An 18,294-nucleotide genomic window follows, 5' to 3' on the forward strand; every position below is an offset into this window, starting at 1 on the left:
CCAGTATGCCATATAATTAATTATATTGATTGTTGCAAGTGGCCACCCACAGTTTGGAGTCCATGACATCTAAGACCCTTTGGATACATTCAGAGCTAATAGAAATAGTAGTCTTCTTCAGAAGAGCTTGGCTGGCCTCCCTAACGGCTTGACCCAAGGTAGCAGAGAAGGCTACTTAATCCCCATTGAGAGATATCTAGTGGATCCAAGTTGCCTATATGCCATAGAATTGATATGCCATAGAATTGTTTGTTGCAATTGCCCACCCACTGTTTGGAATCCATAACATTTAAGACTCTTTGGATACACTCAGACCTATAAGGAATAGTGGTCTTCTTCTGAAGGGCTGGGCTGGCCCCTCCAATGGCTGGATGCAAGGTAGCAGAAGGGGCTACTTCATCCCCATTGAGAGAGGAGATCTAGTGGATCCAGACCCAATAGGAATAGTGGTCTTCTTCAGAAGGGCTCGGCTGGCCTCCCCAAAGGCTGGACCCAAGGTAGCAGAGAGGGCCGCTTCATCCCTATTGAGAGAGTAGATCCATTGGATCCAAGTTGCCCGTATGCCATAGAATTGATCATATTGATTGTTGCAAGCGGCCACCCACTGTTTGAAATTCATAACTTCTAAGACCCTCTGAATACACTCAGACCTAATAGGAATATTGGTCTTTTTCAGAAGGGCTTGGCTGGCCTCCCCAATGGCTGGACCCAAGATAGCAGAGAGGGCTGCTTGCCTGCTTCATCCCCATTGAGAGAGGAGATCTAGTGGATCCAAGTTGCCCGTATGCCATAGAATTGATAATATTGATTGCTGCAAGTGGCCACCCACTGTTTGCAGTCCATAACATCTAAGACCCTTTGGAAACACACAGACCTATAAGGAAAAGTGGTCCTCTTCAGAAGGACTGGGCTGGTCTCTCCAATGGCTGGAACCAAGGTAACAGAGAGGGCTACTTAATCCCCATTGAGAGAGAAGCTGTAGTGAATTTAAGCTGCCCGTATGCAACAGAACCTGTTATATTGATTGTTCCAAGTACAGTAGCTACTGTTTGGAGTCCACAATGTCTAAACCCTTTGAATTTACTCGGACCTAATATGAAGAGTGGTCTTCTTTCAATGTAGCGAGAAATCAGGAGCCAAGAATAAAATATTTGTATGCCATAGAATTGAATATTGATTGTTGCATGTGGCCACCCACTGTTTGGATTCCATAACAACTGAGACCCTTTGGATCCACTCAGACCTAATAGAAATAGTGGGCTTCGGCCAGTGCAGTGGAAGATCAGGTGGAGATACTGAGAATAAAATACTACTGAAAGAGACATCTCCTCACACTGCTATATACCTTTAAATCTTTGGCTCAAGGAAAAGAAAAGATAGTCATGAAAGGTTAGAAGGGGCTGGGCTGGTCCTCCAGAGGCTGCATTCAAGGTACCAAAGTAATGATTAAGCACACGTATTAGTGTGTGAAACGCGTCTACCTTGTCACTTTTTTGCCACATTGGGATGTCCAATAAACCTGGATTTTGACCACATCTGAGTGCAGCCATTTCTTTTCATTATTGACTGTTCACGGAGGTGAACCGGGGCGAGCACCGCTGTTGGTCGTCAAGCTTCCCATTACCTTGAGCAGTGTATTTCTTTTCTTTGCATGCGTCACCCATTGAGCATGCTTGGGATGCTCTGGATCGGTGTATACGACAGCGTGTTCCAGGTCCTGCCAATATCCAGCAAGTTCGTACAGCCATTGAAGAGGAGTGGACCAACATTCCACAGGCCACAATCGCCAACCTGATCACCTCTATGCCAAGGAGATGTGTTGCACTGCTTGAGGCAAATGGTGGGCACAACAGATTTCCGGACTGGTTTTCGGACCCCGAAACCCCCCCCCCCCCCACTCAATACAGTAAAACTGCACATTTTAGAGTGGCCTTTTATTGTGGCCAGCCTAGGGCACACCTGTGGAATAATCATGCTGTCTAATCAGCGTCTTGATATGCAACACCTGTGAGGTGGATTGATTATCTCGGCAAAGGAGAAGTGATCACTAACACAGATTTACACAGATTTGTGAACAATATTTGAGAGAAATCGGCCATTTGTGTACATAGAAAAAGTCTTCGATCTTTGAGTTCAGCTCAAGAAAAATGGGGGCAAAAAACAGAAGTGTTGCGTTTAGAATTTTGTTCAGTGTATGTATTACATTGGTCCTGGGTATGCCCATTAGGCTCTGTTTTGTATTTGAAATTTTCTTTAAAACTGAATAAAAGTAATAATGAAAAATATTCATCATTGGAAGTGGCCACCCACGGTTTGGAGTTCACAATGTTGGAAACCCTTCGGATGCACTCAACCCTAGTGGGCTTCTTCCAACGTGGTGGGCTTCTTCCAACGTAGTGGGCTTCTTCCAACGTATTGGGCTTCTTCCAACGTAGTGGGCTTCTTCCAACGTAATGGACTTCTTCCAACGTAATGGACTTCTTCCAACGTAGTGGGGCTTCTTCCAATGTAGTGGGCTTCTTCCAATGTGGTGATGCTTCTTCCAACGTAGTGGGCTTATTCCAACGTAGTGGGCTTCTTCCAACTTGATGGGGCTTCTTCCAATGTAGTGGGCTTCTTCAAACGTAGTGAGCTTCTTCCAAAGTAGTGGGCTTCTTCCAACTTGGTGGGGCTTCTTCCAAAGTAGTGGGCTTCTTCCAACTTGGTGGGGCTTCTTCCAACGTGGTGGGGCTTCTTCCAATGTAGTGGGCTTCTTCCAACGTAGTGGGCTTCTTCAAACGTAGTGGGCTTCTTCCAACGTAGTGGACTTCTTCCAACTTGGTGGGGCTTCTTCCAACGTAGTTGGCCTCTTCCAACGTTGTGGGCTTCTTCCAACTTGGTGGGGCTTCTTCCAACGTAGTGGGCTTCTTCCAACGTGGTGGGCTTCTTCCAACGTGGTGGGCTTCTTCCAACGTTATGGGCTTCTTCCAACGTAGTGGGGCTTCTTCCAACTTGGTGGGGCTTCTTCCAACGTAGTGGGCTTCTTCCAACGTAGTGGGCTTCTTCCAACGTAGTGGGCTTCTTCCAACGTTATGGGCTTCTTCCAACGTAGTGGGGCTTCTTCCAACGTAGTGGACTCAAGCTGCTGGCCACATTAGGGAGATATGGTAACAAACTCGCTTCAGTGCTTGGAGGCAATAACAGGAAAAGGGGAGGGGGCTTTAGGGAGGTCCATGTCAAGGAGGGCTTTAAGTTGTGTTTTGATATCTCGTCAAAAAGGGTAATTCAATGACACCTTTAATTGTACAATTTTTTTTTAGCAGTATGTAACTTTATAGTCATAGCTTTTCTTTTGTATAGATTATTGTTTAGTGCGATAGAATCTCGTTTTAGAAGAAGAAAAAAAAAAAAAAAGTCCTCACGTTATATAATATCGGAATATCATATCTCAGGAGGGATTCATTTAATTGGTGACACAAATCACTGCTGTGGCTGAAATCAAGCCTTTGTAAGGAAACATTGCTTTCATTTAGATGTTATATGTGTGGAATTTATCAGAAGACTATGGGTGATAATGTAACTGGTGTTTTATCTTGGTGCGGATGAATGAATTTAAACCCAGCAGGTGAAGGGAAGAATTATACAGACAAGGGATTTAACATGTTACGTCTTCAAATGTTCCCCCAGCAGAGCCATTACCCATCTCATATCTTAAAGCGGACCTTGAGTGAAACATTTAGGATTTGACATTTTATAGGGTACTTGTTAGAAGAGTAATTTAGACTAAGCTTCACCTCGAAAAATCTACCCTTTGACTTGAAATTCCCTTCAAAATGTTTCAAAATATATATATATTTTCGCTAGGAAAAGAGCTCCTCACCCAGAGATGGACAGTTCACCAAAAGCGGGTCTGATATTCCTCCCAGCCCTTATCCAGACCGCTCGAGGCTCCCTGCCCTTCTCAAGACCCCGAATCTTCCCAACCTCACCCAGAATATCGTACACCACCACGTCGACAGGGAGGACTTTCTTCCGCAGGGTAATCTGGCACCGTGCATTCCACGTGAAGTAACGGACAACTATACTAACTAGAAAAAGTGTATCCAAATCAAAATCCCAGCACTCTTCCCAATTTTTGTTTATTAAAAGTCTTGCAATCAATAATCATAAAATCAATATACATAAATAAATATATACATATTTACATGAAAATGGAAAAAAATACATAGCAAGTTCTGCTCTCAAATAAAGAATGGCTTTACAGCAAAAACAAAACTCACATCATGAAACTGTCATTACCGGAGAAAATAATCTTAGTAGGACTCACACCACCACACCAGACATCCAACCTGCGAGGTCAAGAAACAAAACCACCCCCATTATGCATGCAGCCCTTCTTCAAAAAGAAGATATTAACCAACAAAAGCTAAGGGCGTGAAAGAAATAGCATAGGAAAAGAGCTCCTCACCCAGAGATGGACAGTTCACCAAAAGCAGGTCTGATATTCCTCCACGCCCTTATCCAGACCGCTCGAGGCTCCCTGCCCTTCTCAAGACCCCGAATCTTCCCAACCTCACCCAGAATATCGTACACCACCACCTCAACAGGGAGGACTTTCTTCCGCAGGGTAATCTGGCACCGTGCATTCCACGTGAAGTAACGGACAACTATACTAACTAGAAAAAGTGTATCCAAATCAAAATCCCAGCGAGTCGGGAATGCCCCGTACACCCACTCCGCATAACTCATGCGATAGAGAAAGGGGAGGCCTAGAGCCCTCCCCACCCTTTTATACACCTCTATGTTAAAGGGACACTGGAGCAAAAAGTGGTCCATAGATTCCACTTTACCAACACACTCCGCTCTAGGACAATCCCGATCATCCACAGGGCGAGGCTTCAGGTTCCCTCTCACATAGAGCCTTCCATGGAAAGCGAGCCAGGCTTGATCCCTAAACTTCAAAGGGATTCTTCCTAAGTTAATTAAACGCAACCCCTCCCTCATTACGGGGCCTGGGCAATCCCTTAAGGTCAGTGACACACTGAAAGCAGAGCCCAAAATCCTCTTCTCCAGAAGCTTTCTGGGGAAGGACTTGATATCCCCCACTGTCACCTGCCACTGCCTAAGTATTTTCAGACACGGGGCAACATAAGCCGGAAGCTTGCCATGTCGGACTCTCAGACTTTTCACTGGCCCGCCATCTTCCCAGCATCGCAGAAAAGGCCTAAACCAAGATTGAAAAATACCCACCCATCCCGGCGGGGTCTCTGCTAACATATTACCAAGATTATACTTTAAAAAGAGCAGAGAAAAGAAAACTATAGGGTTGACCATTCCTAGACCACCCTCCCGCCTGGACAGGTAAGTTACATTGCGTTTGATCAGGTTCAGCCTATTTCCCCATAACAGTTGGAAAAAGCAGCTGTACACCCTTGCATAGAGAGATTCCGGCAAGATACAGACAAAGCTGACATATAAAAAGATTGGGATCAGGTAAGTTTTAATCAAGTCAACCCTTTCCCTCAAGGAAAGTTTCCATTTCTTCCAGCTTGCCACCTTGGCATTGGCATTCAACAACCTGCTTTCCCAATTTCGATGACCATAGTCACCAGGACCAAATTTGATGCCCAACACTTTAATTTCCTGCTGGGGCTCTGGGAAGGCATCCGGAAGTTCGAAGCTTTCACCCTCCTCACCCATCCAGAAAACTTCACTCTTTTCATGATTGATTTTAGAGCCAGAAGCCTCTGTGTACTGCTCTATCACAGAGACCACCTCCTGCGCCTCCTCCATCCCAGAGATAATAACAGACACATCATCAGCATAGGCCACGACCTTCAAAGGTGGCACACCAGCAATGCCCAAAGGCACCCCACACAACGATCCACTCTCTAACCTTCTTATGAAGGGGTCGATTGCGAATACATATAGCAGGGGGCTCAAAGGACACCCCTGGCGCACACCAGAGCCAACCTCAAAAGGCCGTCCAACCCAACCATTAACAAGTGGGAAGCTCTCAGCCCCTTTATATAATGTTTTCAGCCAATCAATAAACCTCCCCTGCAGGCCGTATCTACCAAGTAGCAAATACAGGTACTCATGATTGACTCGATCAAAAGCCTTCGCCTGATCCAATGCCAGCAAGTACTTTCTCCATCCAGCAGCCCTGCATCGCTCCAAAGCCTCCCGGACAGCAAAAATTGCTGAAAAGGTACTTCTGCCCTGGACCGAGCAGTGCTGATGATTGGACAACAAATCGCCTGCTACTGACGACAAGCGCCAAAAAAGAATCTTCGCCAAGATCTTTCTATCAACATTGAGAAGACTGATGGGGCGCCAGTTCTCAATTATTGAGGGGTCTTTACCTTTTGACAGAAGAATCACAGCGGATTGCCTCATGGAGGGAGGGAGAGAACCCTCTTCTAAACAGCTGTTATAAACCTCCGCTAAAAAGGGAGCCAGAATGGACTTAAAACACTTGTAAAATTCAGCTGTCAACCCATCTGGCCCAGGCGATTTTTTGGTAGCCAGCTTCTCTATAGCACGAACTACCTCATCCGCTGAAATTGGTTCTGTCAAATCCATCAAAGGCAATGTATCATTTCCCAATCCTGGAGTAGAATCCAGAAAGCTTTCCATCCTGTCCCGACTAAGGTCCTTTCTTCCCAGAAGGTCTGCGTAATATGACCTGAAGATCTCCAGGATCCCTGATCTGGACTTAACCAGGGAACCCGTACTATCCCTCAGACCTATGACCGTCTTAACTGCTATGCCTTGCTTACAGTTCTGGTAAGGATCAGGCGAGTGATATTTCCCGTAATCTCTCTCCAGAACCAAGGAGGCATGCCGGTCGTATTGACACTTCCTAAGAAGAAGCTTTACCTCCGAGATCTCCCCTGGATCTCCTCCATACGAGACAAGACGATCAAGCTTCCTCCGCAAATGCTGGTAGACAATATACATACCAAGCTGCTTCTTCTTACTTATGGCCTTGAAAAGTCCAATCGCCCTTTGTTTCACAAGCTCCCACCACTCTGACTTACTGCTGCAAAAGTCCAGAATAGAAACCTGTGCCTGAAAAAAATCCTCAAAGGATTGTCTTACCTCTACATCTTCCAGGAGAGCCGAATTCAGTTTCCAGGTACCCCTTCCCCTGGGTGGAGTGTCCGAGGCATTCAGAGTCACAGACAGCATACAGTGGTCAGAGAACTCCACCGCCCTCAACTCAGGAGCCGAGAAAGCAGAGTTCTCCTTTAAAAAAAACCTATCTATCCTACTCTGACTATTCCCTCTCTGAAACGTGAATCCCGTGCTGCCAGGGCAGTGCTTAATGTGCACATCTACCAGGCCTGCTTGTCTAACCATATCTCTAAGAAAAACGCTATCATAACCCAGCCTGTCTATGGAGACCCTCCTGTCTTCAGGCCTAATTATGGTGTTAAAGTCACCTCCAAAGACAACCTGCTGGGATGTAAAAAGGAAGGGCTTGATCTTTGTGAAGAGGCATTTCCTGTCCCATTTTGACTGCGGTCCATAGATATTGATGAGGCGCAGGTCCTGCCCCCTAACAGAGACGTCTAAGACCATGCATCTCCCCATTTCTACCTCAATTATCCGCCGGCACGTTACCATATCGGTTTTAAAAAGAACCGCAACTCCGCTGCAAGGCTCAGCCGCAAGAGACCAAAAGGAGGGACCGCATCTCCACTCCCTTTTTGCTAGATGGACATCGGCCAAAGTATTGAGCCAGGTCTCTTGCAAAAATAAAATCTCAGCATCAAACTCACTGAGCAAAAATAAGGCAATATCACGAGCTCTTGCAGATTTCACGCTGGCGACATTAATGGTCGCCACCTTTATCAGAGCGGGCACTGCCATCAGGATGATTGGGGTAGTCGTTTCTTAACCTCCACCACACTCTCATCACCCGAAGCAGCTCTCTTTACACTATGTGACTCCCCCTCATCCATAGATGATAAAGAAGAAGATAAATCGGATACTAACTCCTCCCCTGATAAAACCGAAAATGTGTTGCCAAGAGGAACCCCTCCTGGCTCTAACTGTAAGGAAGAAATGACCGCCTTACTGGTCTTCCTCTTCTTCTTTTTCTTCCTCTTTGTCCTCTCCCACCCCTCATCATCCGAATCCTCCACAACAGAGGGTGAGACATGGGACATGGACACCCCTCCCTCAACCCCATCGACCCCACCACCATCCAGCACCCCTGCACCCTCTTGGCCGCGTTTGCGGTGTCGAGAGACAGGGACTGGAGGTGGAGTAGGCCGAGGGGGAAGATCCACTATACCCGCCCCCCCAGCAGCTTCCGCTAGTCTGGAGGATCTACGCACAGTAGATGTAGGAACAACAGGAGGGACAGACTCAGGGACCACATCACTAGGGGAAACAAAATCTGACACAACAGACACAGGAAGGACAGACTCAGGGACCACCTCACTAGGGGAAACAGAATCTGACACAACAGACACAGGAGGGGCAACAACAATTTCCTCTCTAACTTCAGCTGCTTCATCTTCTTTATCAAGCCTCTGCAGCTCAGTCTCCAATCCTGGCAAGTTATGCAGTGCCTCTGGGCACTGGCTATATGGATGACCCAGCTGCTGGCACAAATTGCACCGAATCTGGGTGCATTCTCTGGCCAAATGGCCTAAATCCTGGCACAGTGAGCACTTCTTGTGGGTGCAGGACGATGCAAAGTGGCCTTTATCACCACATTTATTACATACCTTAGGCTGACCTTGGTAGAAAATGGTCAGCCTATCCCTACCCAGAAAGGCTGAGCAGGGAAGGTGCTGAACTACATCGCCCAGCACCCCCAATTTTAGTGACACTGTCCAGGCCCCTGTCCATATCCCATGCTCATCAAGGACCTTCCGCAGTGGAGTGAGGACCTCGCCATATCGGCGTAGCCATACTAATAAATCAGCCTCTGGTATGGATTCGTTACGCACCAAGATGGTCACCGACTTTATCAGAGGCTGTCTTGAGATCACCTTTGGCACCAAACCACTCCACTGCTGAAGGCCCTTGCACCTCCTAAATCTCTCCCAAAAGAGATCCAAACTCTCAGGTTTCACAAACGACAAATCAAATTCATAACTTCCCACCGGGCAAATCAAAGCAAAAATGTCACAGGCTTTAAACCCCATTTCCAAGACCAACTCGGCCACTCTCCCCCTTACTGGCGGCGTTCCATCGCCCTCCCACCGCAACTGAACCACATTCCTCCTCCTATACCCACTAACCAACCCCCCAACAAACCTCCTTGAATTGCGATTACTAACCAAATCCCCACCACCCACCCTGGTGCGACTCCCCAAAGCTGAAGCATAGCTTCCAACATTCCTCCCAGCAGAAAATCCATCAGTTTGTTTTGAAACATCCGACACAGACATAACAGATAACGATTGTACAGATCCGGGATTGATCTGTACAATCGATAAATCTTTCCTCTGCTGAGCAGGGGGAGAAATGTCATTTCTATTTTTCCCAGCAATATTATCCCCTTCACCACCACCCACCACATTCATTGCTTTATGATTATTGTCATTTTTAATACTTGCTGGGATATTTGTTGTCTTCACAGCAGAATCCATAGTTGGTGCTGCACTGGTAAGAGTTTCAGCTGTCATCTTCTCTTCCACTGGGACAGGGTTTTCAGCTGTGGAAATGGAATTCAGTTCTAGCACAGCAGCAGGTAAAACACTGCAGGTAACTTCCATGGCTGCTTCAATTCCAAAAACAGCAGCATGCTGATCCCCTCCCCCACCAGCAATCAGCCCTGAAACACTGGGAAGCTCTGGTGAAAGTGAAACAGACTCCTTGGAGCTGGCAGCCATTTTGCTTTCAGAGGGACTACTGGTCTCAGCCAGACCAGCAAAATCCATGTCTGGGGTGTCAGATGCAGGTCCATCCACATTCACCTGATGGTCCGGGGATTTCACGGTCAGGGATTTTCCCTGCATGTCTGTACTGGTTGTGTTCACAGCAGAATCTCCAATAGGTAGCTGTAGGCAAAGCTCCTTCTCACCTGGGACACCATCCACAACAGCAGGTGGGGCAGACATGTTGGATGGCAGCATGGTATACTGGGATTTCTCCACCAGTACTGGCTTTGCTGGTTTGTATCTCCTCTGCCCATCCACAGGGATTTCTGATGGATCATCAGTGAATGCAAACTTATCTGCTCTCAGGGGGGACTCCATCTCCTGGATAAATGTCAGGGATCCATGCCCACTCTCAACCCCCTGGCTGGTTGCCGCTGGCGATTCCCAGTTCTGGCATGGGGGGAGAGGTGCAGAGGCAGATGGAGCCTGGTCATCCATTAACGGAGCCTGCTGATCCACAGAACTTGCTGATGCTTGGCTGGCAAATCTCCTCTCATTATCAAATTTTTCTTTAAACACTCCGCTTCTATCTTTCAACTTTTCCAGTAATAAAGATTGTTTCTTTACCTTATCTTCCAATTCCTGTAGCTCAGGCTTCATGGCTGTGCGATTTTTACTCCAGGCCTGGCAGTATTTGGCTCTGAAGGATTTATGTTCAGCCTTCAAAACTTTCAGCTTTTCTTCAGCTCTTCCAATCGCCCTAAAACGATTGATAACCTTCTGGCTGAAGACATCCGCATTCTCATCGGGGCCTGGACCCACAGACAGGTCCTCCACCTCCTCCTCACTAGGCCCCGTGTCATCAGGGGGATCCCTCCCAGGGCCTCCCCCAGGATCAGGCATTGTTCCTGGGCCAAGCTAGCAAGCAAGGCCCAGGCTTGAAAAGGGCTGGTTCTCACAGAGAGCTCCTTGGGTGTGTCCTCCTCCTTCTTCCCACTGATCACCAATGTAAGGGACATTCTTCCCACTGACCACCAATGTAAGGAGCATTCTTCCCACTGACCGCCAATGTAAGGGACATTCTTCCCACTGACCACCAATGTAAGGAGCATTCTTCCCACTGACCACCAATGTAAGGAACATTCTTCCCACTGACCCCCCAATGTAAGGAGCATTCTTCCCACTGACCATCAATGTAAGAGGCATTCTTCCCACTGACCACCAGTGTAAGGGACATTCTTCCCAATTTTGTTTATTAAAAGTCTTGCAATCAATAAGCATAAAATCAATATACATAAATAAATATATACATATTTACATGAAAAGGGGGGAAAAAAAATACATAGCAAATTCTGCTCTCAAATAAAGACTGCCTTTACAGCAAAAACAAAACTCACATCATGAAACACATCATTACCGGAAAAAATTATCTTAATAAGACTCACACCACCACACCAGACATCAAACCTGCGAGGTCAAGAAACAAAACCACTCCCATTATGCATGCAGCCCTTCTTCAAAAATGAAGATATTAACTAACAAAAGCTAAGGGCGTGAAAAAAAATATTATAGGAAAAAAGCTTTTCACCCAGAGATGGACAGTTCACCAAAAGCAGGTCTGATATTCCTCCACGCCCTTATCCAGACCGCTCGAGGCTCCCTGCCCTTCTCAAGACCCCGAATCTTCCCAACCTCACCAAGAATATCGTACACCACCACCTCGACAGGGAGGACTTTCTTCCGCAGGGTAATCTGGCACTGTGCATTCCACGTGAAGTAACGGACAACTATACTAACTAGAAAAAGTGTATTCAAATCAAAATCCCAGCGAGTCGGGAATGCCCCGTACACCCACTCCGCATAACTCATGCGATAGAGAAAGGGGATGCCTAGAGCCCTCCCCACCCTTTTATACACCTCTATGTTAAAGGGACACTGGAGCAAAAAGTGGTCCATAGACTCCACTTTACCAACACACTCCGCTCTAGGACAATCCCGATCATCCACAGGGTGATGCTTCAGGTTCCCTCTCACATAGAGCCTTCCATGGAAAGCGAGCCAGGCTTGATCCCTAAACTTCAAAGGGATTCTTCCTAAGTTAATTAAACGCAACCCCTCCCTCATTATGGGGCCTGGGCAATCCCTTAAAGTCAGCGACACACTGAAAGCAGAGCCCAAAATCCTCTTCTCCAGAAGCTTTCTGGGGAGGGACTTGATATCCCCCACTGTCACCTGCCACTGCCTAAGTATTTTCAGACACGGGGCAAGATAAGCCGGAAGCTTGCCATGTCGGACTCTCAGACTTTTCACTGGCCCGCCATCTTCCCAGCATCGCAGAAAAGGCCTAAACCAAGATTGAAAAATACCCACCCATCCCGGCGGGGTCTCTGCTAACATATTACCAAGATTATACTTTAAAAAAAGCAGAGAAAAGAAAACTATAGGGTTGACCATTCCTAGACCACCCTCCCGCCTGGACAGGTAAGTTACATTGCGTTTGATCAGGTTCAGCCTATTTCCCCATAACAGTTGGAAAAAGCAGCTGTACACCCTTGCATAGAGAGATTCCGGCAAGATACAGACAAAGCTGACATATAAAAAGATTGGGATCAGGTAAGTTTTAATCAAGTCAACCCTTTCCCTCAAGGAAAGTTTCCATTTCTTCCAGCTTGCCACCTTGGCATTGGCATTCAACAACCTGCTTTCCCAATTTCGATGACCATAGTCACCAGGACCAAATTTGATGCCCAACACTTTAATTTCCTGCTGGGGCTCTGGGAAGGCATCCGGAAGTTCGAAGCTTTCACCCTCCTCACCCATTCAGAAAACTTCACTCTTTTCATGATTGATTTTAGAGCCAGAAGCCTCAGTGTACTGCTCTATCACAGAGACCACCTCCTGCGCCTCCTCCATCCCAGAGATAATAACAGACACATCATCGGCATAGGCCACGACCTTCAAAGGCGGCACACCAGCAATGCCCAAAGGCACCCCACACAACGATCCACTCTCTAACCTTCTTATGAATGGGTCAATTGCGCATACATATAGCAGGGGGCTCAAAGGACACCCCTGGCGCACACCAGAGCCAACCTCAAAAGGCCGTCCAACCCAACCATTAACAAGTGGGAAGCTCTCAGCCCCTTTATATAATGTTTTCAGCCAATCAATAAACCTCCCCTGCAGGCCGTATCTACCAAGTAGCAAATACAGCTACTCATGATTGACTTGATCAAAAGCCTTCGCCTGATCCAATGCCAGCAAGTACTTTCTCCATCCAGCAGCCCTGCATCGCTCCAAAGCCTCCCGGACAGCTAAAATTGCTGAAAAGGTACTTCTGCCCTGGACCGAGCAGTGCTGATGATTGGACAACAAATCGCCTGCTACTGACGACAAGCGCCAAAAAAGAATCTTCGCCAAGATCTTTCTATCAACATTGAGAAGACTGATGGGGCGCCAGTTCTCAATTATTGAGGGGTCTTTACCTTTTGACAGAAGAATCACAGCGGATTGCCTCATGGAGGGAGGGAGAGAACCCTCTTCTAAACAGCTGTTATAAACCTCCGCTAAAAAGGGAGCCAGAATGGACTTAAAACACTTGTAAAATTCAGCTGTCAACCCATCTGGCCCAGGCGACTTTTTGGTAGCCAGCTTCTCTATAGCACGAACTACCTCATCCGCTGAAATTGGTTCTGTCAAATCCATCAAAGGCAATGTATCATTTCCCAATCCTGGAGTAGAATCCAGAAAGCTTTCCATCCTGTCCCGACTAAGGTCCTTTCTTCCCAGAAGGTCTGCGTAATATGACCTGAAGATCTCCAGGATCCCTGATCTGGACTTCACCAGGGAACCCGTACTATCCCTCAGACCTATGACCGTCTTAACTGCTATGCCTTGCTTACAGTTCTGGTAAGGATCAGGCGAGTGATATTTCCCATAATCTCTCTCCAGAACCAAGGAGGTATGCCGGTCGTATTGACACTTCCTAAGAAGAAGCCCACCAATGTAAGGAACATTCTTCCCACTGACCACCAATGTAAGGAGCATTCTACCCACTGACCATCAATGTAAGGAAAGTTCTTCCCACTGACCACCAATGTAAGGGACATTCTTCCCACTGACCACCAGTGTAAGGGACATTCTTCCCACTGACCACCAATGTAAGGAGCATTCTTCCCACTGATCACCAATGTAAGGAGCATTCTTCCCACTGATCTCCAATGTAAGGAACATTCTTCCCACTGACCATCAATGTAAGGAGCATTCTTCCCACTGACCACCAATGTAAGGAGCATTCTTCCCACTGACCACCAATGTAAGGGACATTCTTCCCACTGACCACCAATGTAAGGGACATTCTTCCCACTGACCACCAATGTAAGGAGCATTCTTCCCACTGACCACCAATGTAAGGAGCATTCTTCCCACTGATCACCAGCCTACTTTAAATAAAGAAGTAAAATAAATAATAATAGTAAACATAAATAAATAACATTAATAAATATATATATAAAAATAGTAACTTAGTAACTTAAAGACGTAAAATTAATAATAATAATAAACATAAATAAATAAATAAAAATAAAAAATAATAAATATGAATAAAAAAATATTAACTTAAAAAAGAAGTAAAATAAATAATAATAAATATAAATAAATAATAAATATTAATAGTAAATAAATAGAAATCTGATACAATGATAGAAGAATATCCCATATCTTATAAAGAAGAATAAACATAAAGGATAGTAGTAAGGAAACACATGAGGATGTTGCAGTGATATTTATTGTGTGGATTGAAAGGAATGGCGTTGTTAATTTGCGCAAACCCGTTCTGGGGAGACGATTTGCGAAGAAAAGCGACAGAGTGCATTAGCGAAATGTAAAGATTGCTAAACAACCGCCATCAGAATCTGTTCCCGCCATCATAGAAAATGTGACGGCGAATGGGATCCGGCGCTCCGCTTTCTTCCTGAATTACAGTTCTTAACGCCAAGAAAGCGCCATTTATTTCTTACAGCAATCAGATAATTATTTTAAAATCGAAGACGCCGTTTTCCTCCAATAACGCCGGCTCCGCGGGGAATAGGTAAGTAATTGGATATTTACTCACAAAGTGACACAAAAATATATCAGAGCATAAAATTGTCACCAGACTGGATGGTGAAAGCTGGAATTATCTGCTCCGAGCGCCGCCGTTCATTTTACAAATGCAAAACGTTTCAGGAATTTGGATATTATTTCTTTCCAATTATCCGAACACAAGCTTCTTAAAGCTGAACGCCACGCATGAAATCTTTATATAAGGGTAGTTTTACCCGCCTAAGGGTTTGTATTTCTGTCCATCCAGTCCAGAGATTTACACAGCTCTGCCACTGTGTCAGGCAGAGCAGGAGGTTTGATATCTCTCAAGTATTCATACAGTGCCTTGCGAAAGTATTCGGCCCCCTTGAACTTTGCGACCTTTTGCCACATTTCAGGCTTCAAACATAAAGATATAAAACTGTAATTTTTTGTGAAGAATCAACAACAAGTGGGACACAATCATGAAGTGGAATGAAATTTATTGGATATTTCAAACTTTGTTAACAAATAAAAAAACTGAAAAATTGGGCGTGCAAAATTATTCAGCCCCTTTACTTTCAGTGCAGCAAACTCTCTCCAGAAGTTCAGTGAGGATCTCTGAATGATCCAATGTTGACCTAAATGACTAATGATGATAAATAGAATCCACCTGTGTGTAATCAAGTCTCCGTATAAATGCACCTGCACTGTGATAGTCTCAGAGGTCCGTTTAAAGCGCAGAGAGCATCATGAAGAACAAGGAACACACCAGGCAGGTCCGAGATACTGTTGTGGAGAAGTTTAAAGCCGGTTTGGATACAAAAAGATTTCCCAAGCTTTAAACATCCCAAGGAGCACTGTGCAAGCGATAATATTAAAATGGAAGGAGTATCAGACCACTGCAAATCTACGAAGACCTGGCCGTCCCTCTAAACTTTCAGCTCATACAAGGAGAAGACTGATCAGAGATGCAGCCAAGAGGCCCATGATCACTCTGGATGACCTGCAGAGATCTACAGCTGAGGTGGGAGACTCTGTCCATAGGACAACAATCAGCCGTATACTGCACAAATCTGGCCTTTATGGAAGAGTGGCAAGAAGAAAGCCATTTCTTAAAGCTATCAATAAAAAGTGTTGTTTAAAGTTTGCCACAAGCCACCTGGGAGACACCAAACATGTGGAAGAAGGTGCTCTGCTCAGATGAAACCAAAATCAAACTTTTTGGCAACAATGCAAAACGTTATGTTTGGGGTAAAAGCAACACAGCTCATCACCCTGAACACACCATCCCCACTGTCACACATGGTGGTGGCAGCATCATGGTTTGGGCCTGCTTTTCTTCAGCAGGGACAGGGAAGATGGTTAAAATTGATGGGAAGATGGATGGAGCCAAATACAGGACCATTCTGGAAGAAAACCTGATGGAGTCTGCAAAAGACCTGAGACTGGGACGGAGATTTGTCTTCCAACAAGACAATGATTCAAAACATAAAGCAAAATCTACAATGGAATGGTTCACAAATAAACATATCCAGGTGTTAGAATGGCCAAGTCAAAGTCCAGACCTGAATCCAATCGAGAATCTGTGGAAAGAACTGAAAACTGCTGTCCACAAACGCTCTCCATCCAACCTCACTGAGCTCGAGCTGTTTTGCAAGGAGGAATGGGCAAAAATTTCAATCTCTTGATGTGCAAAACTGATAGAGAGATACCCCAAGCGACTTACAGCTGTAATCGCACCAAAGGTGGCGCTACAAAGTATTAACTTAAGGGGGCTGAATAATTTTCACGCCCAATTTTTCAGTTTTTTATTTGTTTAAAAAGTTTGAAATATCCAATAAATTTCGTTCCACTTCATGATTGTGTCCCACTTGTTGTTGATTCTTCACAAAAAATTACAGTTTTATATCTTTATGTTTGAAGCCTGAAATGTGGCAAAAGGTCGCAAAGTTCAAGGGGGCCGAATACTTTCGCAAGGCACTGTAAGTATTTTACCGTAGTACATACATAAAAATCACTATGCTTTGAATATTATGTTCTGTGATTGACAGCTCCATCTAGTGGCCATAATGCAGTATTTTCCTGACTGACAGCGCCATCTAGTGACCATAATGCAGTATTGTCCTGAATGATAGCGCCATCTAGTGGCCATAATGCAGTATTTTCCTGACTGACAGCGCCATCTAGTGGCCATAATGCAGTATTTTCCTGATTGACAGCGCCATCTAGTGGCCATAATGCAGTATTGTCCTGAATGATAGCGCCATCTAGTGGCCATAATGCAGTATTTTCTGGACTAACATCGCCATCTAGTGGCCAAAATGCAGTATTGTCCTGAATGATAGCGCCATCTAGTGGCCATAATGCAGTATTGTCCTGAATGACAGCGCCATCTAGTGGCCATAATGCAATATTTTCCTAAATGACCGCACCATCTAGTGGTCATAATGCAGTATTTTCCTGAAGGACTGCGCCATCTAGTGACCATAATGCAGTATTGTCCTGAATGACAGCTCCATCTAGTGGCCATAATGCAGTATTGTCCTGAATGACAGCGCCATCTAGTGGCCATAATGCAGTATTTTCCTGACTGACAGCGCCATCTAGTGACCATAATGCAGTATTGTCCTGAATGATAGCGCCATCTAGTGGCCATAATGCAGTATTTTCCTGACTGACAGCGCCATCTAGTGGCCATAATGCAGTATTTTCCTGATTGACAGCGCCATCTAGTGGCCATAATGCAGTATTGTCCTGAATGATAGCGCCATCTAGTGGCCATAATGCAGTATTTTCTGGACTAACATCGCCATCTAGTGGCCAAAATGCAGTATTGTCCTGAATGATAGCGCCATCTAGTGGCCATAATGCAGTATTGTCCTGAATGACAGCGCCATCTAGTGGCCATAATGCAATATTTTCCTAAATGACCGCACCATCTAGTGGTCATAATGCAGTATTTTCCTGAAGGACTGCGCCATCTAGTGACCATAATGCAGTATTGTCCTGAATGACAGCTCCATCTAGTGGCCATAATGCAGTATTGTCCTGAATGACAGCGCCATCTAGTGGCCATAATGCAGTATTTTCCTGACTGACAGCGCCATCTAGTGACCATAATGCAGTATTGTCCTGAATGATAGCGCCATCTAGTGGCCATAATGCAGTATTTTCCTGACTGACAGCGCCATCTAGTGGCCATAATGCAGTATTTTCCTGATTGACAGCGCCATCTAGTGGCCATAATGCAGTATTGTCCTGAATGATAGCGCCATCTAGTGGCCATAATGCAGTATTTTCTGGACTAACATCGCCATCTAGTGGCCAAAATGCAGTATTGTCCTGAATGATAGCGCCATCTAGTGGCCATAATGCAGTATTGTCCTGAATGACAGCGCCATCTAGT

This window comes from Pelophylax lessonae (assembly GCF_965119305.1).
Source record: "Pelophylax lessonae genome assembly, chromosome: 7".
Lineage (NCBI taxonomy): Eukaryota > Metazoa > Chordata > Amphibia > Anura > Ranidae > Pelophylax > Pelophylax lessonae.